The sequence below is a fragment of the Carassius gibelio genome, chromosome B19 (genome assembly GCF_023724105.1).
Source record: "Carassius gibelio isolate Cgi1373 ecotype wild population from Czech Republic chromosome B19, carGib1.2-hapl.c, whole genome shotgun sequence".
NCBI classification, from domain to species: domain Eukaryota; kingdom Metazoa; phylum Chordata; class Actinopteri; order Cypriniformes; family Cyprinidae; genus Carassius; species Carassius gibelio.
The window spans coordinates 33121646-33135961 of record NC_068414.1 but is presented as its reverse complement, the minus strand read 5'-3'; the positions used below and the strand labels follow the sequence as shown (position 1 = coordinate 33135961).

The 14316-nt window shown below is 36.1% G+C and overlaps 3 protein-coding genes across 4 annotated transcripts in view; all 3 read right to left on the bottom strand.

Moving 5' to 3' along the window:
- Positions 1-14316, bottom strand: part of LOC127979732 (antigen peptide transporter 2-like) — a 412715-nt gene that overhangs the window by 250212 nt on the left and 148187 nt on the right. The window lies entirely within an intron of this gene.
- Positions 1-14316, bottom strand: part of LOC127979734 (patr class I histocompatibility antigen, alpha chain E) — a 268175-nt gene that overhangs the window by 130970 nt on the left and 122889 nt on the right. The gene's annotated exons all lie outside the window — the stretch shown is intronic.
- LOC127979735 (HLA class I histocompatibility antigen, A alpha chain) overlaps positions 1-14316 on the bottom strand; it is a 340316-nt gene that overhangs the window by 207775 nt on the left and 118225 nt on the right. The gene's annotated exons all lie outside the window — the stretch shown is intronic.

Sequence of the window (14316 nt, the reverse complement as noted above, 5' to 3'; positions counted from 1 at the left end):
ATCACAACACAGACTGGCCCAGCTAACCAATCACAGCCCATTTCGTATTTCAGAAGGCGGGCCTTCATTTGATGCAGGAACTATTCGAGCTGTTCATGCCATACTGGGGAGAGAGGTGTTGTAATTTATATATATGTAAATTATATGTTTTTCGATCAACCTAAAATGAGAGCCTGTTTTAGTACACCCCCAAAACAAAATCAAGACTTTGTTAAAGGGTGTAATAGGACCCCTTTAAGAAAGGTAAGGGTCACACTAGTTTAATTGATGATAACTTGCAGTAATACTGCTGAACAAACTAGAATGCATGGAATTCCAAAGCTGCTAGCTAAATTAATGAATGAATGAATCAATCAATACATACATGCATACATCCATATAAATGTAAAAACTAAATAAATTGGTATTTTTACTTTTTATATAATTGTATTTTCAATCATATTTTTTTTTCATGTATACATTCATTCATTCTTCACACTTATTTATTTTCTTATTTCACTTTTATTTTTATTTATTTATGCGTGCATTTGTGTCCACATTTATTAATTTCTACGTTTATTCATGTATTTATTTGTCCATATGGTAATAAGAGGGGCATGGCTAAGACAAGGAAGAAGCTTTCAGAACTTTGAGTATAGTGCAAGTCATAATGAATGTCTTAGAAGTGGCCAAGATCTTCTATCATGGTTTATGTATGGTTTAAAATAATTGTCAGGTCCAAAGCACCTTCCTTTCCTTTACTGCGTCTTCTGAGCTCGATGTCTGAAGTAAAAAACACCCCTCATTATATGGATAAAGAAATGTAGAAATACATGTAAACAAAAAATGAAAAAATAAATAAATGTGGATTAAAAAACAATTATACAGAAGGAAAAATATTTATTCAGAAAATATTCAGAAATATTTATTTTTGCTTCTTAAGTGGTGACATGCATCTTGGTGCCCAATGCTCCAAGCCATTATGACTGAGCCTTATTAAAGGGGGGATGAAATGCTATTTCATGCATACTGAGTTTTTTACACTGTTAAAGAGTTGGATTCCCATGCTAAAAATGGACAAAGTTTCAAAAATTAAGTTGTACGTTTGAAGGAGTATTTTTGTTCAAAAAATACTCCTTCCGGTTTGTCACAAGTTTCGGAAAGTTTTTTTCGAGTATGGCTCTGTGTGACGTTAGATGGAGCGGAATTTCCTTATATGGATCCTAAGGGCACTTCTGCCGGAAGAGCGCGCTCCCGTATAGCAGAGCACTGAGAGCACAACAGACGTTCACTGATCAGAGCGAGAGCGAAGTGTCACAAAAGAAGTGTGTTTTTGGTTGGCAGGGAAAGACAACCCTGCACAGATTACCCCCCCCCCCCAAAAAAAAAGCATTACAACAGCATTAAGGGACCAGTGGATGGAGTTTATTTTTACAGAGCATCAACGGAGTTGTGCAAATGTTTGTGTTTGTTCCCTGCATTTCGAAGATGCTTGTTTTACAAACAAGGCCCAGTTTGACGCCGGATTTGCGTATCGTTTATTTCTTAAGGATAATGCAGTACCAACGAAAAAGGGTCACGATCATGTGTTGGAACCGCATGCGGTGAGTAAAACTGCTTCAAATATCTCTGTGTTGTTAACTTAGCTATCGGCGCGTAAGCACATCAAGTAAACAACATGCAATGTTGTCATCAAACTGCACTTTCCACATGTACACCTTAAAAAAAAAAAAAAAAAAAAACACGACATAAAGTGGAACTTAGTCATTTTCCAAAACCGCTAAGCAAATATATACACTTTCAATACATACCACATAGAGACGTCGTTGCTGATGCTGCTCTTGTTAAATTTCAGCCTCTGGATCTGATTCTGGATCATAAATATACGCTGAATCTGACTGTTAGCCATGGTTTGTTTTGGATGATGTTTTTTTCCTCACGGTAATGTCACAGCTTCCAGACGCTGTCAACGCAAAAGCCTACTCGCGCTCGTGATTCTTTAGCTCCGCCCACACGTCACGCCTCCAGCCACTCGTGTTTTTCCGGGAAAAAAAATATTTATCTTATAAATATAATAAAACTAAAGACTTTTTGGAGTTCTGAAGGATGCAGTACTACTCTATAGGTACTCAAGATTAACAGGATATTGAGTGAAAACGAGCATTTCACCCCCCCTTTAAGTAGGCGTATATAAAAGAGTTGATAAGGACACGGGATGTTGCATCACTGTTTCTGCTATTGCTGGTTCCGTTGTCTGGCTGCCTGGGTCCCGTTCTTCGTACTTTGCCAACCATTTTTTCAACAATAGACAAGTTGTTTCAATCAAGTTAAATTAATTTTAAAACTGAACTAGATAAAAAAGTTTGTCAAGACAAACTTTAAGTTGGCTTGAGAAAGCCTGACCAGAAAGTTTGAAAAGTTTAAAAAGATTTAAAAGTTTAAGAAGTTTAAAAATACAGTGATTAACATATTGCTAGCATTACAAGCAAGTGACTACCATGTCATTAGCATGATTAGCAAAGTTGCTAGAATGATTAGCAGGTGACTATCATGTACTTAGCATGATTAACAAGGTATCTAGCATGTCGCTAGTATAATTAGCAAGTAACTAGCCATGTTGCTAGCATGATTAGCAAGTTACTAGCATGTGTCTAGCATGATTAGCATGTGACTAACATGTTGCTAGCATGATTAGCATGTTTCTAGCATGATTAGCATTTGACTAGCATGTTTCTAGCATTATTAGCATGTTGCTAACATGTCTCTAGCAAGACTAGCATGCGATAATCATGTTGCTACCATGATTAACATGATTTTAACATGATTAGCATGTTGTTAGCATGTTTCTAGCATGATTAGCATGTTGCTCTCATGTTTCTAGCATGATTAACATGTTGCTAGACATGATTAGCATGTTGCTAGCATGATTCGCATGTTGTTAACATGTTTCTAGCATTATTAGCATGCAACTAGCAAGAGGTTAATGGATCTTAAAGTTTACCCTCTTGTTATTAAATGGTATCACTCTTTTTTAACCAACCGTAGGCAGCAGGTTAGTGTCAATGGAACACTCTCTGAAGTTAGAACTTTGAGTACTGAGTACTGTTCACTCTGTATATGGATGAGTGCAGAAGGTGCTACCCCAATAATTATATTATTAAATTCTCAGATGAGACTGCAATTTTAGGATTATTAAAAAAGCATGGAGACCTGTCCGAATATTTTTCAGAGATTAGAAGATTTGAAAACTGGTGTGATAACAACCACCTAGCTCTAAATGTAGGTAAGACAAAGGAAATGGTGTTTGAACCTAGAGGGGTGATCACAGGCCACAGAGCATTCACAAACAAAATGTAGCACAGGTCTCAACATATAAATATCTTGGTGTCTTTTTTGATGATTAACTAACATGGCATATACATGTGGATAATCTCTTTAGTGAAATACAACAAAGATTGTCTATCTGTGCAATCGAGATCAAAGCTGATACGAATGATACATACTGCTTGGAAAATTATAGGAGTGAATGAATGGACACCACTGCAAACTATGTACGAACATGCCACTGTAAGACACGCTGAGAGGATTGTCTGTGATTTTTCCCATGTTTTGAGTATGAGTTGTTGCCTTCTGCCAGGAGGTTCAGGGTTCCTCGCTGCAGATTAAATAGATTTAAAAACTCTTTTATCCCAGTGTCTGTGAAGTTGTTAAATAGAGAAAGTAATGTATGGAGCTGTAATTTTATGTATTAATATTCTGTGTATTTTGTGAATTGTATTTGTCTAATGTGTGTACTGTATGGTTGCAGCATGGATGATGGCCCAACACAAATTTCCCTACTGGGGACAATAAAAGTTTACCTTACCTTACCTTACCTTATCACCTGAAAACTATGCAAAAACAAGATGTAAACAGACTCATCAATTATCTCTGTGGGAAAAATAGTATTTACAATTCACACATTCACAACAGAACAAAAGAAAGGATTTCTGTCTCGTGCTAATTATACCAAAAATTATCTTTTGCCAAAACCCATATACTCTTCTGCATTTCATAATTCAATGATTTTGAGTCAGTTTGTTTTGTGCAAAGATAATTCCTATGTAAAGATTATGTTAGATTTTTTTCTATAACCTTTTCTATAACAAAAGTATGGACTTGTACTAACTTGCACAATTGTTTATAAAACAGATTTTCTGAATTCTAAAGGTATTATAAACAGAGGTGGGTAGAGTACCCAAAAACTGTACTCAAGTAAAAGTAAAAGTACTTCTAGAAATATTTACTCAAGTAAAAGTAAAAGTACTAGTCTTGAATAGTTACTTGAGTAAGAGTAAAAGAGTATCGGATAAAAAATCTACTCAAGTAGTTAGTTACTAGTTCCTTTGAGTCATATATACTGAGCCTATTTTTATTTAGATATATAGATAAAATGTATGTAATGTATGTGTGTGTGTGTATAAATGTATATATTTCATCAGCCTTTACTACAATTTATGTAATTTATTATAAAACCCTGTCTGTTTACTTAAGTAACAGATATAGGTGTCATGCCATAACATATTTTTAATACGACTGACTTTATATTAAATGTGAATTTAACATTGAAAGTTAATGTGATATAAATATTGCTACTAATATTTCATTGTTCAGAAAGAGAGCAAATAACATTTACATTATTAAAGATCATTTTCACTGACAGTTTAGATTTCAATCACTCTCAGAAACTCCCATTAAAATCACTGAAACTGTTAACACTGTGAAATCAATATCTTTAATTATAGATTCGTACACACATCTGCACTTTGTTGTTTCTGACGAGAGAATTCGCCAGAAAGAGGTATTCAGTCAGTGAGCGAGGGAAGGAAGCACCGGCATTTTAGCGATGACTCATCTGAACGCCTCTGATTGGCCTGATTGCATTCAAAAGCTCAACAGAACCGTGTGTGATTGGTTCATGCGCAGCGCTTTAAAAACGGGTCTGTCTCTGGCTCAGCGCCAGCAAGCGATCACAGATCTGACTTTAGCAGCTGATGATATGACTTGCTGAACGTACTCACACCGGTGTGATTGTATTAAAATTAATACAATTTTAATCGGCTATTTTTTGTCTTTTGGAAGCTGCATTCAACTTGACTCCCCTCTATTATAAGCCACACACGTACAACAAACTAATGTAACAGTGGTATCGTGTACTGTAATCGAATGTAGCCCAAGTTATTACCTGTTAAACAGTAGACAGCACACGCGTTCATCTAATAAGGATCTCCATCGCAAGCAAATAATAGCCTTTGCAGATTTGCTTTCAATTCAGTGCAGTTCCATAGCCCTGTTTTCAACGCTGCTGATATTCTTAAACGTTACAACTCTGAGTGAACCGCTTCAGACGCTCAGCTCGTGAGGCAGGGAGCTGAACGACTCATTCAAACTGATTCATGAACCAATTCACTTGTTTGCCAACTGGTTTGATCAAGCCTTTGAACAGAGTTGACTCAAAAGAATGAATCATTCGCGAATGGGCATCGCTCACTTCTCATTGCCCAGAGAAAAGTAGACGGCGCGTTTGGAATTAACTGAAGCATTTATAACATTTATTGCATTAAGATAAAGTAACGAGAGGAGCGTCGCCCACAGTAACGAAGTAAAAGTACATATTTTTCCCAAAAGATTTACTCAAGTAAGAGTATAAAGTACCCATCTTTAAATATACTCCGAAAAGTATTAGTAACCCCAAAAATTAATCAAGTAAATGTAACGAAGTAAATGTAACTCGTTACTACCCACCTCTGATTATAAACATTTATTTTCCTGCTTAACTCTCTTAGTGGTGGTCTCTTGAATGCACAAAAGGTTATGGATGAAATGTATCTATACTCTTTAAAGAGTGTAGAAACTTTAAAATGCTCTAACTTTCGATTTGTTTCAGCAGTTTGATTTGTTTCAGTTGTAATAGTTTTAAGGGTAAAACTTACTTTCATGTTGATGCTTCATGTGATCGCACTTTGTGGACAGACACAAAGTTGCACTAAAAGAAACTTCTCAAAGAGAAAAACTGTAACTTAATTTCTTAATTTTTATTTATTCATATTGTGATGACAGCTAACAAAGAGATGTCTTCACCTAAAACATACACAGTCCAACAAACAAATTGTGAAATGCCATCCGAAATCTTGATAACATGCCTAAATCAAGTGGTGTAAGAAGAAAAAATTCATGAAAAAAATTCAAAAAAGTCATGTACAAAACATTGTGATTTTTAGATGTGGCCTATCCTTGGAATAAAATCTGTTGGCATGCAAAAAATCCTCACAAAATGTGGTTTTATTAACAAAGTTCGGGAGAAGCACGATCAGATAATCATCCAATTTGGCACAGGTGCATCTCGTTTAGCTAATCATCTTAAATAGCACGCAAGCGTATATATATCCAGTCTTCCTACCTCCTGTCCCACGACAGTTTTTCGGCAACCCTCCTCCACCCCAACTCCTCACTTCTAATCTATTTATCCCAAATTAGGGATAGGGGGAGTTATTTGGGTTCGGGCTATGCTCCGGGCCCGGACCCCTCCCCCAGGACAGCACGCCAAAATATGCCTAATATTTGCCTTCAGATTAGATGTAAGGGTGAACTCGTGAATGTTTTAGCACAGCTATATATACACAGTATGAGATCTGTATATTGTTTCACTTGCATAGAAAATTAAATACCAGTTATCAGGGTCACAAGAACATTATGATAATAGTTGACACATTCTTAGCTTGTCCATCTCTTTCATGTTGAAAATCAAAGATTATTATGGGTTAAATCTATTAGCAAATCATTTGAAAATGACATGATACCCACAAAATAGACAAAGTGTTTTGTGTTGTAGGAAAGAAATTTTACACCAAGTGTTAAACGTCAGGTAAATAATTTAAAACAAAGGCTTCTCAAATGAGAAAAGTTCAGTCATACATTTAAAACTGTTTTCTGAAGTAAAAATTATGTGTTTGTCACAAACACATCCAAAGAGTTTTCTACTCGTGTGAGAAAAGCACTTGGGTGTATTAATGATCTAAAGAAACAATGCTGGTAATCAGGCTATTTTAAATAAACTAAAGACAATAGACAGTGTGCCTTGCTTTAGTGACAAACAATGTTCAACAATTTTTTTATTGAGGTTTAAAATTAAAACGATATTTTTTATTTTACAGTACACATACTACCTACAGGCTGGATTAAAACAGAAACAGTTTTTAAATAACAACAAAAAGTAAAAACAACATTGTGATTTTGCTCATACTTCAAATTGAGTATACTCAGATTTGTGTGTGTGTGTGTGTGTGTGTGTGTGAGAGAGAGAGAGAGAGAGAGAGAGTCCGAGGAATCAGCCAAGGTGAAGATTCATTGTCTAAGGCAGGGCTTATTTAAAAATGTATTTGTCTTGTCATATCATGTTATGTACTTTGATTTCTTACAATATTGTTCAGCACAATGGACAACCATTGTTGTTTTATTGTGCTATAAAAGGAACTGAACTGAACTAAAGCATGATTCTGTGCACATCTATATGAGCTGGATGTTGCACACAGAGGATACTCGCACCCATTGTCAGTGTAACAGATATGCAGGTCATCGATTCATGGGTTAAATTCAGGCATACAAATGAAACCGTTTTTGCACTAAATGCCTGGCCTGGCGCCAGCCTGGCTGGACTTAAATTATTTTACGATACCCATGCGAGCCTCAAAGGAGACCTGAAAACCCCCCCAAATTCCTTAATACACACACACAAAAAGAAACCTTTCTTAAAGTTCCTTACTTTTGTAAGTCCTTATTAATATGTATTTTGAATGTTTGTGTATTGCATAAAAATGGTTAATCCTGGGTAAATGGTTAAAGTGCTGACTTATAAGTGGAAATGTTTGATTTCATTCTAACTCTTTCTCAAATAGTCATGTTTATGTAACCCCCACTCCTTTGCAGCTCGTAAAGCTTTATGACCCCTGGGCAACAGAACAGGAAATCTAACCCTTACAAAAGAATGGTAAAATGTACTCAAATGTAGTCTTAATGTATATAGTATTGTTTTCTTTTGGTACATTAGATGTTTCCCATATAAATTGGGACTATCTGCAATTTATTAGCGTGTGTTAATCTTTAAATGTGTGTAATTCTGCATTTGAATGTAACTTCATGTTTTGATCATTTATATACATTATTTTTGGTATCTGTGTAATCGTCATGCTTTGACAGACCCATTTATCTAAAGCAAAGTGGGCCGCGCTCATATCGCCGTCCCCCTCAGCACAGGGGCTGAAAGGACAGCCATTATCATGGCTCCTTCGGAAGCTTTCGTTTTCGTTGTTTTGTTTCTTTTCTTTACTAAGTTTATTCAACTATTCGCCTCTCCACACAAGGAAGACGAATTCTGGAACATTGTTTGTTGAACCTTTCAAATACCGAGCGAAGACAGAACAAAGGCCCGCTCCCGCTGCTCCACGCTTACGCCAAGATCCAGCGCAGCTCACACGCGCGACGCCGGTCTCACGCCACGCACATTGGACACTTTGCAAGTATCACTTTTCTATGGAGATTTAAATGCTGCTTTAAAGTGTTGCTATGATTTTGATCCGTTGTTGGCTTCCAAAAAGTTACAGACTGTGATTTCCATATCTGAGCTCCTTCTGTGATCTCACTCATTTTCCCTCTCTCTCTCTCTCTCTCTCTCTCTCTCTCTCTCTCTCTCTCCTTTATTTGGATTCCGTTATGTCTTGTAAAAAGTTTACTGTCTGTATTGTCGTACGCATATTTACTCTGTGTGATTTGTAGTTTCGATGTAGTATTAGTCAATTATTAAAAACCATATATTCATGATTTTTGTCTCCACCACCCGCTCACATTACGAGTCACTGAAATGTCTGATCTAGCTACAAGCTTTAAATTTAGAAACTAAATTTATCATAAGGATAGGATAATGTTTTCATGGCCAGAGAATATTTTTCCTTGAATTATAAGAAGTGATAACTTTATTGAAAATTGATAGGTCAATCTGGTTTGCTGGACAAACCACTGTTTGATTTGCAGTAATTTACAGTAAGAGATATCACAATAATTGGTATGAAGAATGGAATATTGACATATTAATGAGTAAATTACAGTGCCCTGTGCTTAGTTATTGGTATAGACAATTGAGCTATTTTTCATAATCAATACAATTTATTGTAACTGTCATATGAGATATAAATATTAATCATATTCTTGATTAATTATTCAAATTCCCTATATATCATTTGAGTTAATTATTCTGTACAACTCATTGTTGCTACATCAGTTATGCCTCATAAATCCAGGCAAAAATCCATCAAAAGTCTGTCCATCAAAATCCATCTGTTTGATTGTTTGATTTACACCCCCCAGTCATGTCAATCAGGGGATGACAGGACCCCGGTGACATGAAAGTCAAGGTGACAGAAAGGTCATATAGACATAAATCAGGTCATAAATCTGACCATACATATTTTACATATGACAACCTGTCAATCAGCGCTGACGTGTCATAAATCAGTTCATAAATCATCAATCTGATGATAATACTACTCACATGAAAACATATAATCTTAAGTACAGCATGCAAACACAAGTGTACAACAACAATATACATTAATGAATTAAGAAAACAATCATGTGGAACAGAAATTCAAAATGTATTACTGAAGACAAAAATGACATAAATCGCAAAATAACAAAATGGCACATCAAGTTAATATTAAAAAAACAAATGTACATATTTACTGTCAGTCTCAGTTTTATTTCAAGTCACTCTGTAATATACTGCTGTTGCCCACACCACCAGAGTAAGCGTCTCTGTAATAATCAAGGAACATACCATGGGTGCAGCAGGTGCAATGATATTCAATTTAACTAAAAATTGTACAGTTTATCCTGCAAGAATTTGTCTGTTTATTTCAGAGATATTGAACCGTGTAATATGTCAATGATGAAAACCAATGTAACACACTGGGAGTTTTAACTGCCCATATGAAGTAAATAATTGTCCACTGAAGACTTGTAGTGTGTTATTCAGGTTAAAATGAACATATTCCACCGTGTTCTGTAACTGAGTCTTTTAAAAGCTATTGAACTGGATAATAGAAGAATCAAATGCAACACACTGGCAGTGTCAGTTGACCATATAGAGCAAATAATAGTACAATGAAAAGCTGTAATGTGTTATTTAATGCATAATGAATATTTTGCCATGTAAATTAGTGTCTTCTTTCAAAACTTATTTAACTGGATGGTGTGTCATTAAAGAACCCCATAGAATACAGAGATTGTATAAATTCAACATCTGGAGTAAATCATCCTACATTAAAGGCTTAATGTATCACCAATTCCCCCAATACTGCGGCGAAAAATAGTGGAGCAATATCAGAAAGGAGTTTCTCAGAGAAAAAGTGCTAAGACTTTGAAGTTATCATCATCTTCAGTGCATAATATCATCCAAAGATTCAGAGAATCTGGAACAATCTCTGTGCGTAAGGGTGAAGGCCAGAAAATCATACTGGATGCCGTGATCTTCGGGCCCTTAGACGGCACTGCATCACATACAGGAATGATACTGTAATGGAAATCACAACATGGGCTCAGGAATACTTCCAGAAAACATTGTCAGTGAACACAATCCACTGTGCCATTCGCCGTTGCCGGCTAAAACTCTAGGTCAAAAATTAAGACATATCTAAACATGATCCAGAAGTGCAGGTGTTTTCTCTGGGCCAAGGCTCATTTAAAATGGACTGTGGCAAAGTGGAAAACTGTTCTTTTTGGAAAACTGGGACTCCATGTCATCCGGACAAAAAAATGACAAGGACAACCCAAGTTGTTATCAGCGCTCAGTTCAGAAGCCTGCATCTCTGATGGTATGGGGTTGCATGAGTGTGTGTGGCATGGGCAGCTTACACATCTGGAAAGATGAGCACCATCAATGCTGAAAGATATATCCAAGTTCTAGAACAACATATGCTCCCTTCCAGACATCGTCTATTTCAGGGAAGACCTTGTATTTTACAACATGACAATGCCAGACCACATACTGCATCAATTACAACATCAGGGCTGCGTAGAAGAAGGATCTGGGTACTGAAATGGCCAGTCTGCAGTCCAGATCTTTCACCCATAGAAAACGTAGTGCCACCCTTTGTAGCAACAACAGCAATCAAGCATTTGAAATGAGTCTTTCACATTGCTGTGGAGGAATTTTGGCCCACTCTAGTTATTTTAATTCAGCCACATTGGAGGGTTTTTGAGCATGAATGGACAGTTTAAGGTCATGCCGAAGCATCTCAATCAGATTTAAGTCTTGACTTTGTCTTGGCCACTCCAAAACCTTAATATTGTTTTTCTTGAGTCATTCAGAGGTGGACTTGCTGGTGTGTTTGGGATCATAGTCCTGATGCATAACCCAAGTGTGTTTGAGCCTGAGGTCACGAACTGATGGCCGTACATTCTCCTTCATGATTTTCTGATAGAGCACAGAAACTTTTCTTCCATCAATTCTGACAAGTTGTCCAAGTCCTGAAGCTGCAAAACAGCCCTAGACCATCACACTACCACCACCATGTTTAACTGTTGCTATGATGTTCTTTTTATTAAATGCTGTGTTGGTTTTATGCCAGATGTAACGGGACACACACCTTCCAAAAAGTTCAGCTTTTGTCTCATCAGTCCTCAGAATATTTGCCCAAAAGACTTGAGGATAATCAAGATATTTTTTGTCAAATGTGAGATGAGCCTTTGTGTTCTTTTTGATCAGCAGTGGCTTTTGCCTTGGAACTCATGGATACTGTTTTTACCCAGTCTCTTTTCTTATTGTTGAATCATGAACACTGACCTTAATTGAGCCCATACGGGTTCGGGTCTATATTTTAAACAATCAGCCGGGTCCGGGTTGGGTCTGAATCTATTATTTCGGGTCCCGGGTCTGTTTAATATTGTGTGTAATACCCGTGCGATCGGAGTCATCTGACTCGGAGAACACCCGGCCGTGATCAGACACAGTGTCTGATCAAGGCCAGGTGTTCTCCGAGTCAGATGTAACTTGTTTATGTAACTTGCCACTTGTAAAATTAGGAAAAGAAAAGTGTGAGCCAAAAAAAAAAGCGATCTCTCTCTCTCTCTCTGCCGTTAGAAGCAGAGAGCGCAGACTCAGAGTTAATGCTTGCAGACTTGACACACTCATATTTAATATATTTCAGATCAGCAACAAAATTTGAGTTGAACTGGCACATAAATGTTTTCTATGACGCTCAAATTGCGTTAAAGCATATTTTAGGTTGATACAGCTAGCAGGGGTGGGCGGATCGATCTAATTCAAATATCGATAGTATCGATGCCAACACTGGTATTGGTATCGGATCGATACGATTGTAATTGAATCGATATTTTAATTTAAATGTCTCTCATCTACGTTCATTATACTTTACTTGTGTCTTCTACCTCTACAATCCTGAGCAAACGCTGCTTTCACATCCTCCTGGCCCACTTTGCTACTCCTCCCCCTCCTGCTGCTCTGCTGTGAGTCGTTGTTGTGTCGTCACGTGACTCACTGACACAACGTGCCGAGGAGCAGCGAACTATCGCAAGCCGTTTTAGCATTTAAAACTTTTTTTTGACTATCCATAAATATAATTTCAGATAGGAGCAATTGTAATTCAAGATATCTATATTGCATTTATGACTCGTCGCATTGAAGATATCTACAATTTAATTTTGACTAGTCATAATAGACATTCCAGATACCTACAATGCTATTGCGACTAGTCATAATCTTCCATTGACTTCCATTGAAAAATATTTGCAGATATCTTCAAATGAGTTTTGACTAGTCATAATTCCAATTCAAGATATCTTTAAATATGATTTGTCTAGTCAAAACTCTAATTAAAGATATCTCAAATTACAATTTGACTAGTGATAATTCAGTTAGAGATATCTTCAAATGAGTTTTGACTAGTCGTAATCCCAATTCAAGATATCTTTAAATATGATTTGCCTAGTCAAAATACTATTTAAGATATCTTTAATTATTATTTTTTAAAGATATCCACAATACATTTGTAGATATCTGCAATTAATTTATGACTAGTCAAATTACAGTTGTAGATATCTTGAATTTGAATTTTGACTAGGCAAATCATATTTAAAGATATCTTGAATTGGAATTATGACTAGTCAAAACCCATTTAAAGATATCTGCAATTTAATTATGGATATCCCAATCAGATTTGTGACTAGGAAGAACTAGATTTAGAGATATCTGCATTTAGCTTTGTGACTAGGCGTAATTGCAATGTAGATATATGGAATTAACAATTTGACTAGTCAAAATACGTTTATAGATATCTACAATGTGCATGCAAATACACCTTTGTTTAGCCCCACCTTCAACATTTTATTTAACCAATCCTAGCTTTGAAACTGTTGTCATTCACAGTTTTGTCTAAGAGTTTTATAATAAAGGTCCCGCGTCTTTGGGTGATTTTAAACTGTTTTATACAGAAGTAATTCAAAAGTATGGAAATAAAAATGTAACTGGAGCATGTGTAAAAGTGGTAGGTTATACAGAGAGGACTTAGGCTTTTGTCCTGTTTTTTTATCGTAATGTTGAGACGTGTGTGCTGTGGATAAAATTGTGTTAGCCTTTATTTACAAACGAACACATGCATAAGCCTCATCTCAGCCGTTGCAACATCTGATATAATGTTAAAAGAATCAGTGTCAATTTACATTAAGTACAAGTCTACCATCGCCCACCATCACATCAGTATCAATTGTGGTGGATTAGTGGTTAGCATTTCGCATTTTGACACAATCGACCCGAGTTCGAGTCCGCCTTTACCCAAAAAATTTGTTATCCTTTTTCAAATCTCATATCGTATCGGAAAGGCATTTATTTTCTATAAAAATTAAGGAAATAATTAAAAAGTTGAAAATAAATATTGGGTAGGGTTAGGGTAGGTGTAGGGAGGGCTTTATTGTCCCAGTAAGGTGGCATCCATTTAAAAATTAAAATTAAAATTAAAAAGTTATTATTGCGTACTGTTTTATAATATACTACAATACTGAGGTGCAGATAATTGCCACTATTTCAAATAAGGAGTATAAATAGCATCAAATCTAGCTATTTTAACACAGTGTAAATATAATCCATTGCTATATCTATTGCTAAGAAAATATGCTATTTACACCTAAGCAAAAAGCCCCTGACTAAAAGAATACATTGGTGCTCATCACTGAACACAGCAGAATATAATCATCATGGATCTCTCGCTATAATACAATACTCCCACCTTG